Consider the following 18,901-nt stretch of genomic DNA (forward strand, 5'->3'; position numbering starts at 1 on the left):
GACTTGGTAAATCAGGGCTAGTAGTGCATTTGTTGAGTTGGTATGCCAGGGCTAGTAGTGCATATGCTGAGTTGGTAAGCAAAGGCTAATAGTGCATATGCTGACTTGGTATGCCCTGGCTAGTAGTGCATACGCTGAGTTGGTAAGCAAAGGCTAGTATTGCATATGCTGACTTGGTATGCCAGGGCATGTAGTGAATATGTTGAGTTGGTATGCCAGGGCTAGTAGTGCATATGCTGAGTTTGTAAGCAAAGGCTAGTAGTGCGTATGCTGTCTTGGTATGCCAGGGCCAGTAGTGCATATGCTGACATGGTATGCCAAGATTAGTAGTGCATATGTTGAGTTGGGAAGCAAAGGCTAGTATTGCATATGCTGACTTGGTATTCCAGGGCATGTAGTTCATATGCTGACTTGAATGCCAGGGCTAGTAGTGCATATGCTGAGTTGGTATGGCAGGGTTCGTGGTGCATATGCTGAGTTGGTATGCCTGAGCTAGAAGTGCATATGCTGAGTTGGTATGCCAGGGCTAGTAGTGCATATGCTGAGTCGGTATGGAAGGGCTTGCAGTGCATAGGTTGAGTTGGAATTCCAGAGCTAGTAGTGCATATGCTGAGTTGGTATGCCAGGGCTAGTAGTTCATATGCTGAGTTGGTATGGCAGGAGTGTAGTGCATATGCTGAGTTGGTATGCCAGGGCTAGTAGTGCATATGCTGAGTTGGTATGGAAGGGCTAGTAAGGCATATACTGAGTTAGTATGGCAGAGCTAGTATTGCATATGCTGAGTTGGTGCATATGCAGACTTGTTATGCCAGTGCTAGTAGTGCATATCCTGAGTTGGTAAGCAAAAGCTAGTAGTGCATATACTGTCTTGGTATGTCAGGGCTACTAGTGCATATGCTGACTTGGTATGCCATGGCTAGTAGTGCATATGCTGAGTTAGTAATCAAAGGCTAGTATTGCACATGCTGCCTTGGTATGCCAGGGCATGTAGTGAATATGTTCAGTTGGTATGCCAGGGCTAGTAGTGCATATGCTGAGTTGGTAAGGCAAAGGCTAGTAGTACATATGCTGTCTTGGTATGCCAGAGCTAGTAGTTCATATGCTGACTTGGTATGCCATGATTAGTAGTGCATATGCTGAGTTGGGAAGCAAAGGCTAGTATTGCATATGATGACAAGGTATGCCAGGGCATGTAGTTCATATGCTGACTTGAATGACAGGGCTAGTAGTGCATATGCTGAGTTGGTATGGCAGGGTTCGTGGTGCATATGCTGAGTTGGTATGCCTGAGCTAGAAGTGCATATGCTGAGTTTGTATGCCAGGGCTAGTAGTGCATATGCTGAGTTGGTATGGAAGGACTTGTAGTGCATAGGTTGAGTTGGTATTCCAGGGCTAGTAATGCATATGCTGAGTTGGTATGCCAGGGCTAGTAGTTCATATGCTGAGGTGGAATGGCAGGGAGTGTAGTGCATATGCTGAGTTGGTATGCCAGAGCTAGAAGTGCATATGCTGAGTTGGTATGCCAGGGCTAGATGTGCATATGCTGAGTTGGTATGCCAGCGCTTGTATTGCATATACTGAGTTGGTTTGCCAGGGCTAGTAATGCATATGCAGACTTGTTATGCCAGGACATGTAGTGCATATGTTGAGCTGGTGTGCCAGGGCTAGTAGTGCATATCCTGAGTTGGTAAGCAAAAGCTAGTAGTGCATATGCTGTCTTGGTATGCCAGGGCTACTAGTGCATATGCTGACTTGGAATGCCATGGCTAGTAGTGCATATGCTGAGTTAGTAAGCAAAGGCTAGTATTGCATATGGTGCCTTGGTATGCCAGGGCATGTAGTGAATATGTTCAGTTGGTATGCCAGGGCTGTAGTGGAGATATGGGACTTGGTATGCCTGGGCTAGTAGTGCATATGCTGAGTTGGGAAGCAAAGGCTGGTATTGCATATGCTGACTTGGTATGCCAGGGCAAGTAGTGCATATGCTGAGTTGGTAAGCAAAGGGCTAGTATTGCATATGCTGACTTGGTAAGCCAGGGCTAGTAGTGCATATGTTGAGTTGGTATGCCATGGCTAGTAGTGCATATGCTGAGTTGGTATGGAAGGGATAGTAAGGAATATGCTGAGTTAGTATGGCAGAGCTAGTAGTGCATATGCTGAGTTGGAATGGGAGAGCTAGTAGTGCATATGCTGAGTTGGTATGCCAGAGTAGAAGTGCATATGCTGAGTTGGTGTGGAAGGGCTAGTAGTACATATGCTGAGTCGGAATGCCATAGCTAGTATTGCATATGCTGAGTTGGTTTGCCAGGGCTGGTAATGCATATGCTGACTTGTTATGCCAGTGCAAGTAGTGCATATGTTGAGTTGGTATGCCAGGGCTAGTAGTGCATATCCTGAGTTGGTAAGCAAAAGCTAGTAGTGCATATGCTGTCTTGGTATGCCAGGGCTACTAGTGCATATGCTGCCTTGGTATGCCAGGATATGTAGTGAATATGTTCAGTTGGTATGCCAGGGCTAGTAGTGCATATGCTGAGTTGGTAAGCAAAGGCTAGTAATGCATATGCTGCCTTGGTATGCCAGGGCTAGTAGTGCATATGCTGACTTGGTATGCCATGATTAGTAGTGCATATGCTGAGTTGGTAAGCAAAGGCTAGTAGTGCATATGCTGACTTGGTATGCCATGGCTAGTAGTGCATATGCTGAGTTGGTAAGCAAAGGCTAGTATTGCATATGCTGACTTGGTATGCCAGGGCTAGTAGTGCATATGTTGAGTTGGTATGCCAGGGCTAGTAGTGCATATGCTGAGTTGGTAAGCAAAGGCTAGTATTGCATATGCTGACTTGGTATGCCAGGGCATGTAGTGAATATGTTGAGTTGGTATGCTAGGGCTAGTAGTGCATATGCTGAGTTGGTAAGCAAAGGCTAGTAGTGCGTATGCTGTCTTGGTATGCCAGGGCCAGTAGTGCATATGCTGATATTGTATGCCATGAGTAGTAGTGCATATGCTGCGTTGGGAAGCAAAGACTAGTATTGCATATGCTGACTTGGTATGCCAGGGCATGTAGTTCATATGCTGAATTCAATGCCAGGGCTAGTAGTGCATATGCTGAGTTGGTATGGCAGGTTTCGTGGTGCATATGCTCAGTTGGTATGCCTGAGCAAGAAGTGCATATGCTGAGTTGGTATGGCAGGGAGAGTAGTACATATGCTGAGTTGGTATGCCAGAGCTAGAAGTGCATATGCTGAGTTGGTATGCCAGGGCTAGTAAGGCATATACTGAGTTAGTATGGCAGAGCTAGTATTGCATATGCCGAGTTGGTTTGCCAGGGCTAGTAATGCATATGCGGACTTGTTATGCCAGGGCATGTAGTGCATATGTTGAGTTGGTATGCCAGGGCTAGTAGTGCATATCCTGAGTTGGTAAGCAAAAGCTAGTAGTGCATATGCTGTCTTGGTATGCCAGGGCTACTAGTGCATATGCTGACTTGGTAAGCCAGGGCTAGTAGTGCATATGTTGAGTTGGTATGCCAGGGCTAGTAGTGCATATGCTGAGTTGGTAAGCAAAGGCTAGTAGTGCATATGCTGACTTGGTATGCCATGGCTAGTAGTGCATATGCTGAGTTGGTAAGCAAAGGCTAGTATTGCATATGCTGACTTGGTATGCCAGGTCATGTAGTGAATATGTTGAGTTGGTATGCCAGAGCTAGTAGTGAATATGCTGAGTTGGTAAGCTAAGGCTAGTAGTGCATATGCTGTCTTGGTATGCCAGGGCTAGTAGTGCATATGCTGACTTGGTATGCAAAGGCTAGTATTGCATATGCTGCCTTGGTATGCCAGGGCATGTAGTGAATATGTTCAGTTGGTATGCCAGGGCTAGTAGGGCATATACTGAGTTGGTAAGCAAAGGCTAGTACTGCATATGCTGTCTTGGTATGCCAGGGCTAGTAGTGCATATGTTGACTTGGTATGCAATGATTAGTAGTGCATATGCTGAGTTGGGAAGCAAAGGCTAGTATTGCATATGCTGACTTGGTATTCCAGGGCTAGTAGTGCATATGCTGAGTTGGAAATCAAAGGCTAGTATTGCATATGCTGACTTGGTATGCCAGCGCTAGTAGTGCATATGCTGAGTTGGTAAGCAAAGGCTAGTATTGCATATGCTGACTTGGTAAGCCAGGGCCAGTAGTGCATATGTTGTGTTGGAGTGCCAGGGCTAGTAGTGCATATGCTAAGTTCGTATGCCAGGGCTAGTAATTCATATGCTGAGTTGGTATGGAAACGCTAGTAGTGCATAGGTTGAGTTGGTATTCCAGGGCTAGTAGTGCATATGCTGAGTTGGTATACCAGGGCTAGTAGTTCATATGCTGAGTTGGTATGCCAGGGCATGTAGTGAATATGTTGAGTTGGTATGCCAGGGCTAGTAGTGCATATGCTGAGTTGGTAAGCAAATGCTAGTAGTGCGTATGCTGTCTTGGTATGCCAGGGCCAGTAGTGCATATGCAGACTTGGTATGCCATGATTAGTAGTGCATATTCTGAGTTTGGAAGCAAAGGCTAGTATTGCAAATGCTGCCTTGGTATGCCAGGGCATGTAGTGAATATGTTCAGTTGGTATGCCAGGGCTAGTAGTGCATATGCTGAGTTGGTAAGCAAAAGCTAGTAGTACATATGCTGTCTTGGTATGCCAGAGCTAGTAGTTCATATGCTGACTTGGTATGCCATGATTAGTAGTGCATATGCTGAGTTGGGAAGCAAAGGCTAGTATTGCATATGATGACAAGGTATGCCAGGGCATGTAGTTCATATGCTGACTTGAATGCCAGGGCTAGTAGTGCATATGCTGAGTTGGTAGGGCAGGGTTCGTGGTGCATATGCTGAGTTGGTATGCCTGAGCTAGAAGTGCATATGCTGAGTTGGTATGCCAGGGCTAGTAGTGCATATGCTGAGTTGGTATGGAAGAACTTGTAGTGCATAGGCTGAGTTGGTATTCCAGGGCTAGTAGTGCATATGCTGAGTTGGTATGCCAGGGCTAGTAGTTCATATGCTGAGTTGGAATGGCAGGGAGAGTAGTGCATATGCTGAGTTGGTATTCCAGAGCTAGAAGTGCATATGCTGAGTTGGTATGCCAGGGCTAGTAGTGCATATGCTGAGTTGGTATGGAAGGGCTAGTAAGGCATATGCTGAGTTAGTATGGCAGAGCTAGTATTGCATATACTGAGTTGGTATGCCAGGGCTAGTAATGCATATGCAGACTTGTTATGCCAGGACATGTAGTGCATATGTTGAGTTGGTGTGCCAGGGCTAGTAGTGCATATCCTGAGTTGGTAAGCAAAAGCTAGTAGTGCATATGCTGTCTTGGTATGCCAGAGCTAGTAGTTCATATGCTGACTTGGTATGCCATGATTAGTAGTGCATATGCTGAGATGGGAAGCAAAGGCTAGTATTGCATATGATGACAAGGTATGCCAGGGCATGTAGTTCATATGCTGACTTGAATGCCAGGGCTAGTAGTGCATATGCTGAGTTGGTATGGCAGGGTTCGTGGTGCATATGCTGAGTTGGTATGCCTGAGCTAGAAGTGCATATGCTGTGTTGGTATGCCAGGGCTAGTAATTCATATGCTGAGTTGGTATGGAAACGCTGGTAGTGCATAGATTGAGTTGGTATTCCAGGGCTAGTAGTGCATATGCTGAGTTGTTATACCAGGGCTAGTAGTTCATATGCTGAGTTGGTATGCCAGGGAGTGTAGTGAATATGCTGAGTTGGTATGGAAAGGCTAGTAGTGCATATGCTGAGTTGGTATTCCAGGGCTAGTAGTGCATATGCTGACTAGGTATGCCAGGGCTAGTAGTGCATATGCTGAGTTGATATGGAAAGGCTAGTAGTGCATATGCTGAGTTGGTATTCCAGGGCTAGTAGTACATTTGCTGAGTTGTTATGGAAGGGCTAGTAGTATATATGTTGAGTTGGTATTCCAAGACTCGTAGTGCATTTGCTGAGTTGGTATTCCAGGGCTAGTAGTGCATAAGCTGAGTTGGTATGGAAGGGCTCGTAGTGCATATGCTGAGTTGGTATGGAAGGGCTAGTAGTACATATGCTGAGTTGGTATTCCAGGGCTTGTAGTGCATATACTGAGTTGGTATGCCAGGGTTAGTAGTGAATATGTTCAGTTGGTATGCCAGGGCTAGTAGTGCATATGCTGAGTTGGACAGCAAAGGCTGGTAGTGCATATGCTGCCTTGGTATGCCAGGGCTAGTAGTGCATATGCTGACTTGGTATGCCATGTTTAGTAGAACATATGCTGAGTTGGGAAGCAAAGGCTAGTATTGCATATGCTGACTTGGTATTCCAGGGCTAGTAGTGCATATGCTGAGTTGGGAAGCAAAGGCTAGTATTGCATATGCTGACTTGGTATGCCAGGGCTAGTAGTGCATATGCTGAGTTGGTAAGCAAGGGCTAGTATTGCATATGCTGACTTGGTAAACCAGGGCTAGTAGTGCATATGTTGAGTTGATATGCCAGGGCTAGTAGTGCATATGCTGAGTTGGTAAGCAAAGGCTAGTAGTGCATATGCTGACTTGGTATGCCATGGCTAGTAGTGCATATGCTGAGTTGGTAAGCAAAGGCTAGTATTGCATATGCTGACTTGGTATGACAGGGCATGTAGTGAATATGTTGAGTTGGTATGCCAGGGCTAGTAGTGCATATGCTGAGTTGGTAAGCAAAGGCTAGTAGTGCGTATGCTGTCTTGGTATGCCAGGGCCAGTAGTGCATATGCTGACATGGTATGCCATGATTTGTAGTGCTTATGCTGAGTTGGGAAGCAAAGGCTAGTATTGCATATGCTGACTTGGTATGCCAGGCATGTAGTTCATATGCTGACTTGAATGCCAGGGCTAGTAGTGCATATGCTGAGTTGTAATGGCAGGGTTCGTGGTGCATATGCTGAGTAGGTATGCCTGAGCTAGAAGTGCATATGCTGAGTTGGTATGCCAGGGCTAGTAGTGCATATGCTGAGTTGGTATGGAAGGGCTTGAAGTGCATAGGTTGAGTTGGTATTCCAAGGCTAGTAGTGCATATGCTGAGTTGGTGTGCCAGGGCTAGTAGTGCATATGCTGAGTTGATATGGAAAGGCTAGTAGTGCATATGCTGAGTTGGTATTCCAGGGCTAGTAGTACATTTGCTGAGTTGTTATGGAAGGGCTAGTAGTATATATGTTGAGTTGGTATTCCAAGACTCGTAGTGCATTTGCTGAGTTGGTATTCCAGGGCTAGTAGTGCATAAGCTGAGTTGGTATGGAAGGGCTCGTAGTGCATATGCTGAGTTGGTATGGAAGGGCTAGTAGTACATATGCTGAGTTGGTATTCCAGGGCTTGTAGTGCATATACTGAGTTGGTATGCCAGGGTTAGTAGTGAATATGTTCAGTTGGTATGCCAGGGCTAGTAGTGCATATGCTGAGTTGGACAGCAAAGGCTGGTAGTGCATATGCTGCCTTGGTATGCCAGGGCTAGTAGTGCATATGCTGACTTGGTATGCCATGTTTAGTAGAACATATGCTGAGTTGGGAAGCAAAGGCTAGTATTGCATATGCTGACTTGGTATTCCAGGGCTAGTAGTGCATATGCTGAGTTGGGAAGCAAAGGCTAGTATTGCATATGCTGACTTGGTATGCCAGGGCTAGTAGTGCATATGCTGAGTTGGTAAGCAAGGGCTAGTATTGCATATGCTGACTTGGTAAACCAGGGCTAGTAGTGCATATGTTGAGTTGATATGCCAGGGCTAGTAGTGCATATGCTGAGTTGGTAAGCAAAGGCTAGTAGTGCATATGCTGACTTGGTATGCCATGGCTAGTAGTGCATATGCTGAGTTGGTAAGCAAAGGCTAGTATTGCATATGCTGACTTGGTATGACAGGGCATGTAGTGAATATGTTGAGTTGGTATGCCAGGGCTAGTAGTGCATATGCTGAGTTGGTAAGCAAAGGCTAGTAGTGCGTATGCTGTCTTGGTATGCCAGGGCCAGTAGTGCATATGCTGACATGGTATGCCATGATTTGTAGTGCTTATGCTGAGTTGGGAAGCAAAGGCTAGTATTGCATATGCTGACTTGGTATGCCAGGCATGTAGTTCATATGCTGACTTGAATGCCAGGGCTAGTAGTGCATATGCTGAGTTGTAATGGCAGGGTTCGTGGTGCATATGCTGAGTAGGTATGCCTGAGCTAGAAGTGCATATGCTGAGTTGGTATGCCAGGGCTAGTAGTGCATATGCTGAGTTGGTATGGAAGGGCTTGAAGTGCATAGGTTGAGTTGGTATTCCAAGGCTAGTAGTGCATATGCTGAGTTGGTGTGCCAGGGCTAGTAGTTCATATGCTGAGTTGGGAGGCAAAGGCTAGTATTGCATATGCTGACTTGGTATGCCAGGGCAAGTAGTGCATATGCTGAGTTGGTAAGCAAAGGCTAGTATTGCATATGCTGACTTGGTAAGCTAGGGCTAGTAGTGCATATGTTGAGTTGGTATGCCATGGCTAGTAGTGCATATGCTGAGTTGGTAAGCAAAGGCTAGTAGTGCATATGCTGTCTTGGTATTCCAGAGCTAGTAGTTCATAAGCTGACTTGGTATGCCATGATTAGTAGTGCATATGCTGAGTTGGGAAGCAAAGGCTTGTATTGCATATGATGACAAGGTATGCCAGGGCATGTAGTTCATATGCTGACTTGAATGCCAGGGCTAGTAGTGCATATGCTGAGTTGGTATGGCAGGGTTCGTGGTGCATATGCTGAGTTGGTATGCCTGAGCTAGAAGTGCATATGCTGAGTTGGTATGCCAGGGCTAGTAGTGCATATGCTGAGTTGGTATGGAAGGACTTGTAGTGCATAGGCTGAGTTGGTATTCCAGGGCTAGTAGTGCATATGCTGAGTTGGTATGCCAGAGCTAGTAGTTCATATGCTGAGTTGGAATGGCAGGGAGTGTAGTGCATATGCTGAGTTGGTATGCCAGAGCTAGAAGTGCATATGCTGAGTTGGTATGCCAGGGCTAGTAGTGCATATGCTGAGTTGGTATGGAAGGGCTAGTAATTCATATGCTGAGTTGGTATGGAAACGCTAGTAGTGCATAGATTGAGTTGGTATTCCAGGGCTAGTAGTGCATATGCTGAGTTGTTATACCAGGGCTAGTAGTTCATATGCTGAGTTGGTATGCCAGGGAGTGTAGTGAATATGCTGAGTTGGTATAGAAAGGCTAGTAGTGCATATGCTGAGTTGGTATTCCAGGGCTAGTAGTGCATATGCTGACTAGGTATGCCAGGGCTAGTAGTGCATATGCTGAGTTGATATGGAAAGGCTAGTAGTGCATATGCTGAGTTGGTATTCCAGGGCTAGTAGTACATTTGCTGAGTTGTTATGGAAGGGCTAGTAGTATATATGTTGAGTTGGTATTCCAAGACTCGTAGTGCATTTGCTGAGTTGGTATTCCAGGGCTAGTAGTGCATAAGCTGAGTTGGTATGGAAGGGCTCGTAGTGCATATGCTGAGTTGGTATGGAAGGGCTAGTAGTACATATGCTGAGTTGGTATTCCAGGGCTTGTAGTGCATATACTGAGTTGGTATGCCAGGGTTAGTAGTGAATATGTTCAGTTGGTATGCCAGGGCTAGTAGTGCATATGCTGAGTTGGACAGCAAAGGCTGGTAGTGCATATGCTGCCTTGGTATGCCAGGGCTAGTAGTGCATATGCTGACTTGGTATGCCATGTTTAGTAGAACATATGCTGAGTTGGGAAGCAAAGGCTAGTATTGCATATGCTGACTTGGTATTCCAGGGCTAGTAGTGCATATGCTGAGTTGGGAAGCAAAGGCTAGTATTGCATATGCTGACTTGGTATGCCAGGGCTAGTAGTGCATATGCTGAGTTGGTAAGCAAGGGCTAGTATTGCATATGCTGACTTGGTAAACCAGGGCTAGTAGTGCATATGTTGAGTTGATATGCCAGGGCTAGTAGTGCATATGCTGAGTTGGTAAGCAAAGGCTAGTAGTGCATATGCTGACTTGGTATGCCATGGCTAGTAGTGCATATGCTGAGTTGGTAAGCAAAGGCTAGTATTGCATATGCTGACTTGGTATGACAGGGCTTGTAGTGAATATGTTGAGTTGGTATGCCAGGGCTAGTAGTGCATATGCTGAGTTGGTAAGCAAAGGCTAGTAGTGCGTATGCTGTCTTGGTATGCCAGGGCCAGTAGTGCATATGCTGACATGGTATGCCATGATTAGTAGTGCTTATGCTGAGTTGGGAAGCAAAGGCTAGTATTGCATATGCTGACTTGGTATGCCAGGCATGTAGTTCATATGCTGACTTGAATGCCAGGGCTAGTAGTGCATATGCTGAGTTGTAATGGCAGGGTTCGTGGTGCATATGCTGAGTTGGTATGCCTGACCTAGAAGTGCATATGCTGAGTTGGTATGCCAGGGCTAGTAGTGCATATGCTGAGTTGGTATGGAAGGGCTTGAAGTGCATAGGTTGAGTTGGTATTCCAGGGCTAGTAGTGCATATGCTGACTTGGTAAGCTAGGGCTAGTAGTGCATATGTTGAGTTGGTATGCCATGGCTAGTAGTGCATATGCTGAGTTGGTAAGCAAAGGCTAGTAGTGCATATGCTGTCTTGGTATTCCAGAGCTAGTAGTTCATAAGCTGACTTGGTATGCCATGATTAGTAGTGCATATGCTGAGTTGGGAAGCAAAGGCTTGTATTGCATATGATGACAAGGTATGCCAGGGCATGTAGTTCATATGCTGACTTGAATGCCAGGGCTAGTAGTGCATATGCTGAGTTGGTATGGCAGGGTTCGTGGTGCATATGCTGAGTTGGTATGCCTGAGCTAGAAGTGCATATGCTGAGTTGGTATGCCAGGGCTAGTAGTGCATATGCTGAGTTGGTATGGAAGGACTTGTAGTGCATAGGCTGAGTTGGTATTCCAGGGCTAGTAGTGCATATGCTGAGTTGGTATGCCAGAGCTAGTAGTTCATATGCTGAGTTGGAATGGCAGGGAGTGTAGTGCATATGCTGAGTTGGTATGCCAGAGCTAGAAGTGCATATGCTGAGTTGGTATGCCAGGGCTAGTAGTGCATATGCTGAGTTGGTATGGAAGGGCTAGTAATTCATATGCTGAGTTGGTATGGAAACGCTAGTAGTGCATAGATTGAGTTGGTATTCCAGGGCTAGTAGTGCATATGCTGAGTTGTTATACCAGGGCTAGTAGTTCATATGCTGAGTTGGTATGCCAGGGAGTGTAGTGAATATGCTGAGTTGGTATAGAAAGGCTAGTAGTGCATATGCTGAGTTGGTATTCCAGGGCTAGTAGTGCATATGCTGACTAGGTATGCCAGGGCTAGTAGTGCATATGCTGAGTTGATATGGAAAGGCTAGTAGTGCATATGCTGAGTTGGTATTCCAGGGCTAGTAGTACATTTGCTGAGTTGTTATGGAAGGGCTAGTAGTATATATGTTGAGTTGGTATTCCAAGACTCGTAGTGCATTTGCTGAGTTGGTATTCCAGGGCTAGTAGTGCATAAGCTGAGTTGGTATGGAAGGGCTCGTAGTGCATATGCTGAGTTGGTATGGAAGGGCTAGTAGTACATATGCTGAGTTGGTATTCCAGGGCTTGTAGTGCATATACTGAGTTGGTATGCCAGGGTTAGTAGTGAATATGTTCAGTTGGTATGCCAGGGCTAGTAGTGCATATGCTGAGTTGGACAGCAAAGGCTGGTAGTGCATATGCTGCCTTGGTATGCCAGGGCTAGTAGTGCATATGCTGACTTGGTATGCCATGTTTAGTAGAACATATGCTGAGTTGGGAAGCAAAGGCTAGTATTGCATATGCTGACTTGGTATTCCAGGGCTAGTAGTGCATATGCTGAGTTGGGAAGCAAAGGCTAGTATTGCATATGCTGACTTGGTATGCCAGGGCTAGTAGTGCATATGCTGAGTTGGTAAGCAAGGGCTAGTATTGCATATGCTGACTTGGTAAACCAGGGCTAGTAGTGCATATGTTGAGTTGATATGCCAGGGCTAGTAGTGCATATGCTGAGTTGGTAAGCAAAGGCTAGTAGTGCATATGCTGACTTGGTATGCCATGGCTAGTAGTGCATATGCTGAGTTGGTAAGCAAAGGCTAGTATTGCATATGCTGACTTGGTATGACAGGGCTTGTAGTGAATATGTTGAGTTGGTATGCCAGGGCTAGTAGTGCATATGCTGAGTTGGTAAGCAAAGGCTAGTAGTGCGTATGCTGTCTTGGTATGCCAGGGCCAGTAGTGCATATGCTGACATGGTATGCCATGATTAGTAGTGCTTATGCTGAGTTGGGAAGCAAAGGCTAGTATTGCATATGCTGACTTGGTATGCCAGGCATGTAGTTCATATGCTGACTTGAATGCCAGGGCTAGTAGTGCATATGCTGAGTTGTAATGGCAGGGTTCGTGGTGCATATGCTGAGTTGGTATGCCTGACCTAGAAGTGCATATGCTGAGTTGGTATGCCAGGGCTAGTAGTGCATATGCTGAGTTGGTATGGAAGGGCTTGAAGTGCATAGGTTGAGTTGGTATTCCAGGGCTAGTAGTGCATATGCTGAGTTGGTGTGCCAGGGCTAGTAGTTCATATGCTGAGTTGGGAGGCAAAGGCTAGTATTGCATATGGTGACTTGGTATGCCAGGGCAAGTAGTGCATATGCTGAGTTGGTAAGCAAAGGCTAGTATTGCATATGCTGACTTGGTAAGCTAGGGCTAGTAGTGCATATGTTGAGTTGGTATGCCATGGCTAGTAGTGCATATGCTGAGTTGGTAAGCAAAGGCTAGTAGTGCATATGCTGTCTTGGTATTCCAGAGCTAGTAGTTCATAAGCTGACTTGGTATGCCATGATTAGTAGTGCATATGCTGAGTTGGGAAGCAAAGGCTTGTATTGCATATGATGACAAGGTATGCCAGGGCATGTAGTTCATATGCTGACTTGAATGCCAGGGCTAGTAGTGCATATGCTGAGTTGGTATGGCAGGGTTCGTGGTGCATATGCTGAGTTGGTATGCCTGAGCTAGAAGTGCATATGCTGAGTTGGTATGCCAGGGCTAGTAGTGCATATGCTGAGTTGGTATGGAAGGACTTGTAGTGCATAGGCTGAGTTGGTATTCCAGGGCTAGTAGTGCATAAGCTGAGTTGGTATGGAAGGGCTCGTAGTGCATATGCTGAGTTGGTATGGAAGGGCTAGTAGTACATATGCTGAGTTGGTATTCCAGGGCTTGTAGTGCATATACTGAGTTGGTATGCCAGGGTTAGTAGTGAATATGTTCAGTTGGTATGCCAGGGCTAGTAGTGCATATGCTGAGTTGGACAGCAAAGGCTGGTAGTGCATATGCTGCCTTGGTATGCCAGGGCTAGTAGTGCATATGCTGACTTGGTATGCCATGTTTAGTAGAACATATGCTGAGTTGGGAAGCAAAGGCTAGTATTGCATATGCTGACTTGGTATTCCAGGGCTAGTAGTGCATATGCTGAGTTGGGAAGCAAAGGCTAGTATTGCATATGCTGACTTGGTATGCCAGGGCTAGTAGTGCATATGCTGAGTTGGTAAGCAAGGGCTAGTATTGCATATGCTGACTTGGTAAACCAGGGCTAGTAGTGCATATGTTGAGTTGATATGCCAGGGCTAGTAGTGCATATGCTGAGTTGGTAAGCAAAGGCTAGTAGTGCATATGCTGACTTGGTATGCCATGGCTAGTAGTGCATATGCTGAGTTGGTAAGCAAAGGCTAGTATTGCATATGCTGACTTGGTATGACAGGGCTTGTAGTGAATATGTTGAGTTGGTATGCCAGGGCTAGTAGTGCATATGCTGAGTTGGTAAGCAAAGGCTAGTAGTGCGTATGCTGTCTTGGTATGCCAGGGCCAGTAGTGCATATGCTGACATGGTATGCCATGATTAGTAGTGCTTATGCTGAGTTGGGAAGCAAAGGCTAGTATTGCATATGCTGACTTGGTATGCCAGGCATGTAGTTCATATGCTGACTTGAATGCCAGGGCTAGTAGTGCATATGCTGAGTTGTAATGGCAGGGTTCGTGGTGCATATGCTGAGTTGGTATGCCTGACCTAGAAGTGCATATGCTGAGTTGGTATGCCAGGGCTAGTAGTGCATATGCTGAGTTGGTATGGAAGGGCTTGAAGTGCATAGGTTGAGTTGGTATTCCAGGGCTAGTAGTGCATATGCTGAGTTGGTGTGCCAGGGCTAGTAGTTCATATGCTGAGTTGGGAGGCAAAGGCTAGTATTGCATATGGTGACTTGGTATGCCAGGGCAAGTAGTGCATATGCTGAGTTGGTAAGCAAAGGCTAGTATTGCATATGCTGACTTGGTAAGCTAGGGCTAGTAGTGCATATGTTGAGTTGGTATGCCATGGCTAGTAGTGCATATGCTGAGTTGGTAAGCAAAGGCTAGTAGTGCATATGCTGTCTTGGTATTCCAGAGCTAGTAGTTCATAAGCTGACTTGGTATGCCATGATTAGTAGTGCATATGCTGAGTTGGGAAGCAAAGGCTTGTATTGCATATGATGACAAGGTATGCCAGGGCATGTAGTTCATATGCTGACTTGAATGCCAGGGCTAGTAGTGCATATGCTGAGTTGGTATGGCAGGGTTCGTGGTGCATATGCTGAGTTGGTATGCCTGAGCTAGAAGTGCATATGCTGAGTTGGTATGCCAGGGCTAGTAGTGCATATGCTGAGTTGGTATGGAAGGACTTGTAGTGCATAGGCTGAGTTGGTATTCCAGGGCTAGTAGTGCATATGCTGAGTTGGTATGCCAGAGCTAGTAGTTCATATGCTGAGTTGGAATGGCAGGGAGTGTAGTGCATATGCTGAGTTGGTATGCCAGAGCTAGAAGTGCATATGCTGAGTTGGTATGCCAGGGCTAGTAGTGCATATGCTGAGTTGGTATGGAAGGGCTAGTAAGGCATATACTGAGTTAGTATGGCAGAGCTAGTATTGCATATGCTGAGTTGGTTTGCCAGGACTAGTAATGCATAAGCAGACTTGTTATGTCAGGGCATGTAGTGCATATGTTGAGTTGGTATGCCAGGGCTAGTAGTGCATATCCTGAGTTGGTAAGCAAAAGCAAGGAGTGCATATACTGTCTTGGTATGTCAGGGCTACTAGTGCATATGCTGACTTGGTATGCCATGGCTAGTAGTGCATATGCTGAGTTAGTAAGCAAAGGCTAGTATTGCAAATGCTGCCTTGGTATGCCAGGGCATGTAGTGAATATGTTCAGTTGGTATGCCAGGGCTAGTAGTGCATATGCTGAGTTGGTAAGCAAAGGCTAGTAGTACATATGCTGTCTTGGTATGCCAGAGCTAGTAGTTCATATGCTGACTTGGTATGCCATGATTAGTAGTGCATATGCTGAGTTGGGAAGCAAAGGCTAGTATTGCATATGATGACAAGGTATGCCAGGGCATGTAGTTCATATGCTGACTTGAATGCCAGGGCTAGTAGTGCATATGCTGAGTTGGTAGGGCAGGGTTCGTGGTGCATATGCTGAGTTGGTATGCCTGAGCTAGAAGTGCATATGCTGAGTTGGTATGCCATGGCTAGTAGTGCATATGCTGAGTTAGTAAGCAAAGGCTAGTATTGCAAATGCTGCCTTGGTATGCCAGGGCATGTAGTGAATATGTTCAGTTGGTATGCCAGGGCTAGTAGTGCATATGCTGAGTTGGTAAGCAAAGGCTAGTAGTACATATCCTGTCTTGGTATGCCACAGCTAGTAGTTCATATGCTGATTGGTATGCCATGATTAGTAGTGCATATGCTGAGTTGGGAAGCAAAGGCTAGTATTGCATATGATGACAAGGTATGCCAGGGCATGTAGTTCATATGCTGACTTGAGTGCATATGCTGAGTTGGTAGGGCAGGGTTCGTGGTGCATATGCTGAGTTGGTATGCCTGAGCTAGAAGTGCATATGCTGAGTTGGTATGCCAGGGCTAGTAGTGCATATGCTGAGTTGGTATGCCAGGGCTAGTAGTTCATATGCTGAGTTGGAATGGCAGGGAGAGTAGTGCATATGCTGAGTTGGTATGCCAGGGCTAGTACTGCATATGCTGACTTGGTATGCCAGGGCAAGTAGTGCATATGCTGAGTTGGTAAGCAAAGGCTAGTATTGCATATGCTGACTTGGTAAGCCAGGGCTAGTAGTGCATATGTTGAGTTGGTATGCCATGGCTAGTAGTGCATATGCTGAGTTGGTATGGAAGGGCTAGTAAGGAATATGCTGAGTTAGTATGGCAGAGCTAGTAGTGCATAAGCTGAGTTGGAATGGGAGAGCTCGTAGTGAATATGCTGAGTTGGTATGCCAGAGTAGAAGTGCATATGCTGAGTTGGTGTGGAAGGGCTAGTAGTACATATGATGAGTCGGTATGCCATAGCTAGTATTGCATATGCTGAATAGGTTTGCCAGGGGTAGTAATGCATATGCTAACTTGTTATGCCAGGGCATGTAGTGCATATGTTGAGTTGGTATGCCAGGGCTAGTAGTGCATATCCTCAGTTGGTAAGCAAAAGCTAGTAGTGCATATGCTGTCTTGGTATGCCAGGGCTACGAGTGCATATGCTGCCTTGGTATGCCAGGATATGTAGTGAATATGTTCAGTTGGTATGCCAGGGCTAGTAGTGCATATGCTGAGTTGGTAAGCAAAGGCTAGTAGTGCATATGCTGCCTTGGTATGCCAGGGCTAGTAGGGCATATGCTGACTTGGTATGCCATGGCTAGTAGTGCATATGCTGAGTTAGTAAGCAAATGCTAGTAGTGCGTATGCTGTCTTGGTATGCCAGGGCCAGTAGTGCATATGCAGACTTGGTATGCCATGATTAGTAGTGCATATTCTGAGTTTGGAAGCAAAGGCTAGTATTGCAAATGCTGCCTTGGTATGCCAGGGCATGTAGTGAATATGTTCAGTTGGTATGCCAGGGCTAGTAGTGCATATGCTGAGTTGGTAAGCAAAGGCTAGTAGTGCATATGCTGCCTTGGTATGCCAGGGCTAGTAGGGCATATGCTGACTTGGTATGCCATGATTAGTAGTGCATAAGCTGAGTTGGGAAGCAAAGGCTAGTATTGCATATGCTGACTTGGTATTCCAGGGCTAGTAGTACATATGATGAGTTGGGAAGCAAAGGCTAGTATTGCATATGCTGACTTGGTATGCCAGGGCTAGTAGTGCATATGTTGAGTTGGTATGCCAGGGCTAGTAGTGAATATGCTGAGTTGGTAAGCTAAGTCTAGTAGTGCATATGCTGTCTTGGTATGCCAGGGCTAGTAGTGCATATGCTGACTTGGTATGCAAAGGCTAGTATTGCATATGCTGCCTTGGTATGCCAGGGCATGTAGTGAATATGTTCAGTTGGTATGCCAGGGCTAGTAGGGCATATACTGAGTTGGTAAGCAAACGCTAGTACTGCATATGCTGTCTTGGTATGCCAGGGCTAGTAGTGCATATGTTGACTTGGTATGCAATGATTAGTAGTGCATATGCTGAGTTGGGAAGCAAAGGCTAGTATTGCATATGCTGACTTGGTATTCCAGGGCTAGTAGTGCATATGCTGAGTTGGGAATCAAAGGCTAGTATTGCATATGCTGACTTGGTATGCCAGCGCTAGTAGTGCATATGCTGAGTTGGTAAGCAAAAGCTAGTATTGCATATGCTGACTTGGTAAGCCAGGGCCAGTAGTGCATATGTTGTGTTGGAGTGCCAGGGCTAGTAGTGCATATGCTAAGTTCGTATGCCAGGGCTAGTAATTCATATGCTGAGTTGGTATGGAAACGCTAGTAGTGCATAGGTTGAGTTGGTATTCCAGAGCTAGTAGTGCATATGCTGAGTTGGTATACCAGGGCTAGTAGTTCATATGCTGAGTTGGTATGCCAGGGCATGTAGTGAATATGTTGAGTTGGTATGCCAGGGCTAGTAGTGCATATGCTGAGTTGGTAAGCAAATGCTAGTAGTGCGTATGCTGTCTTGGTATGCCAGGGCCAGTAGTGCATATGCAGACTTGGTATGCCATGATTAGTAGTGCATATTCTGAGTTTGGAAGCAAAGGCTAGTATTGCAAATGCTGCCTTGGTATGCCAGGGCATGTAGTGAATATGTTCAGTTGGTATGCCAGGGCTAGTAGTGCATATGCTGAGTTGGTAAGCAAAAGCTAGTAGTACATATGCTGTCTTGGTATGCCAGAGCTAGTAGTTCATATGCTGACTTGGTATGCCATGACTAGTAGTGCATATGCTGAGTTGGGAAGCAAAGGCTAGTATTGCATATGATGACAAGGTATGCCAGGGCATGTAGTTCATATGCTGACTTGAATGCCAGGGCTAGTAGTGCATATGATGAGTTGGTAGGGCAGGGTTCGTGGTGCATATGCTGAGTTGGTATGCCTGAGCTAGAAGTGCATATGCTGAGTTGGTATGCCAGGGCTAGTAGTGCATATGCTGAGTTGGTATGGAAGGACTTGTAGTGCATAGGCTGAGTTGGTATTCCAGGGCTAGTAGTGCATATGCTGAGTGGTATGCCAGGGCTAGTAGTTCATATGCTGAGTTGGAATGGCAGGGAGAGTAGTGCATATGCTGAGTTGGTATTCCAGAGCTAGAAGTGCATATGCTGAGTTGGTATGCCAGGGCTAGTAGTGCATATGCTGAGTTGGTATGGAAGGGCTAGTAAGGCATATGCTGAGTTAGTATGGCAGAGCTAGTATTGCATATACTGAGTTGGTATGCCAGGGCTAGTAATGCATATGCAGACTTGTTATGCCAGGACATGTAGTGCATATGTTGAGTTGGTGTGCCAGGGCTAGTAGTGCATATCCTGAGTTGGTAAGCAAAAGCTA

The sequence above is a fragment of the Saccoglossus kowalevskii genome, chromosome 22 (genome assembly GCF_978046115.1).
Source record: "Saccoglossus kowalevskii chromosome 22, keSacKowa6.1, whole genome shotgun sequence".
Lineage (NCBI taxonomy): Eukaryota > Metazoa > Hemichordata > Enteropneusta > Harrimaniidae > Saccoglossus > Saccoglossus kowalevskii.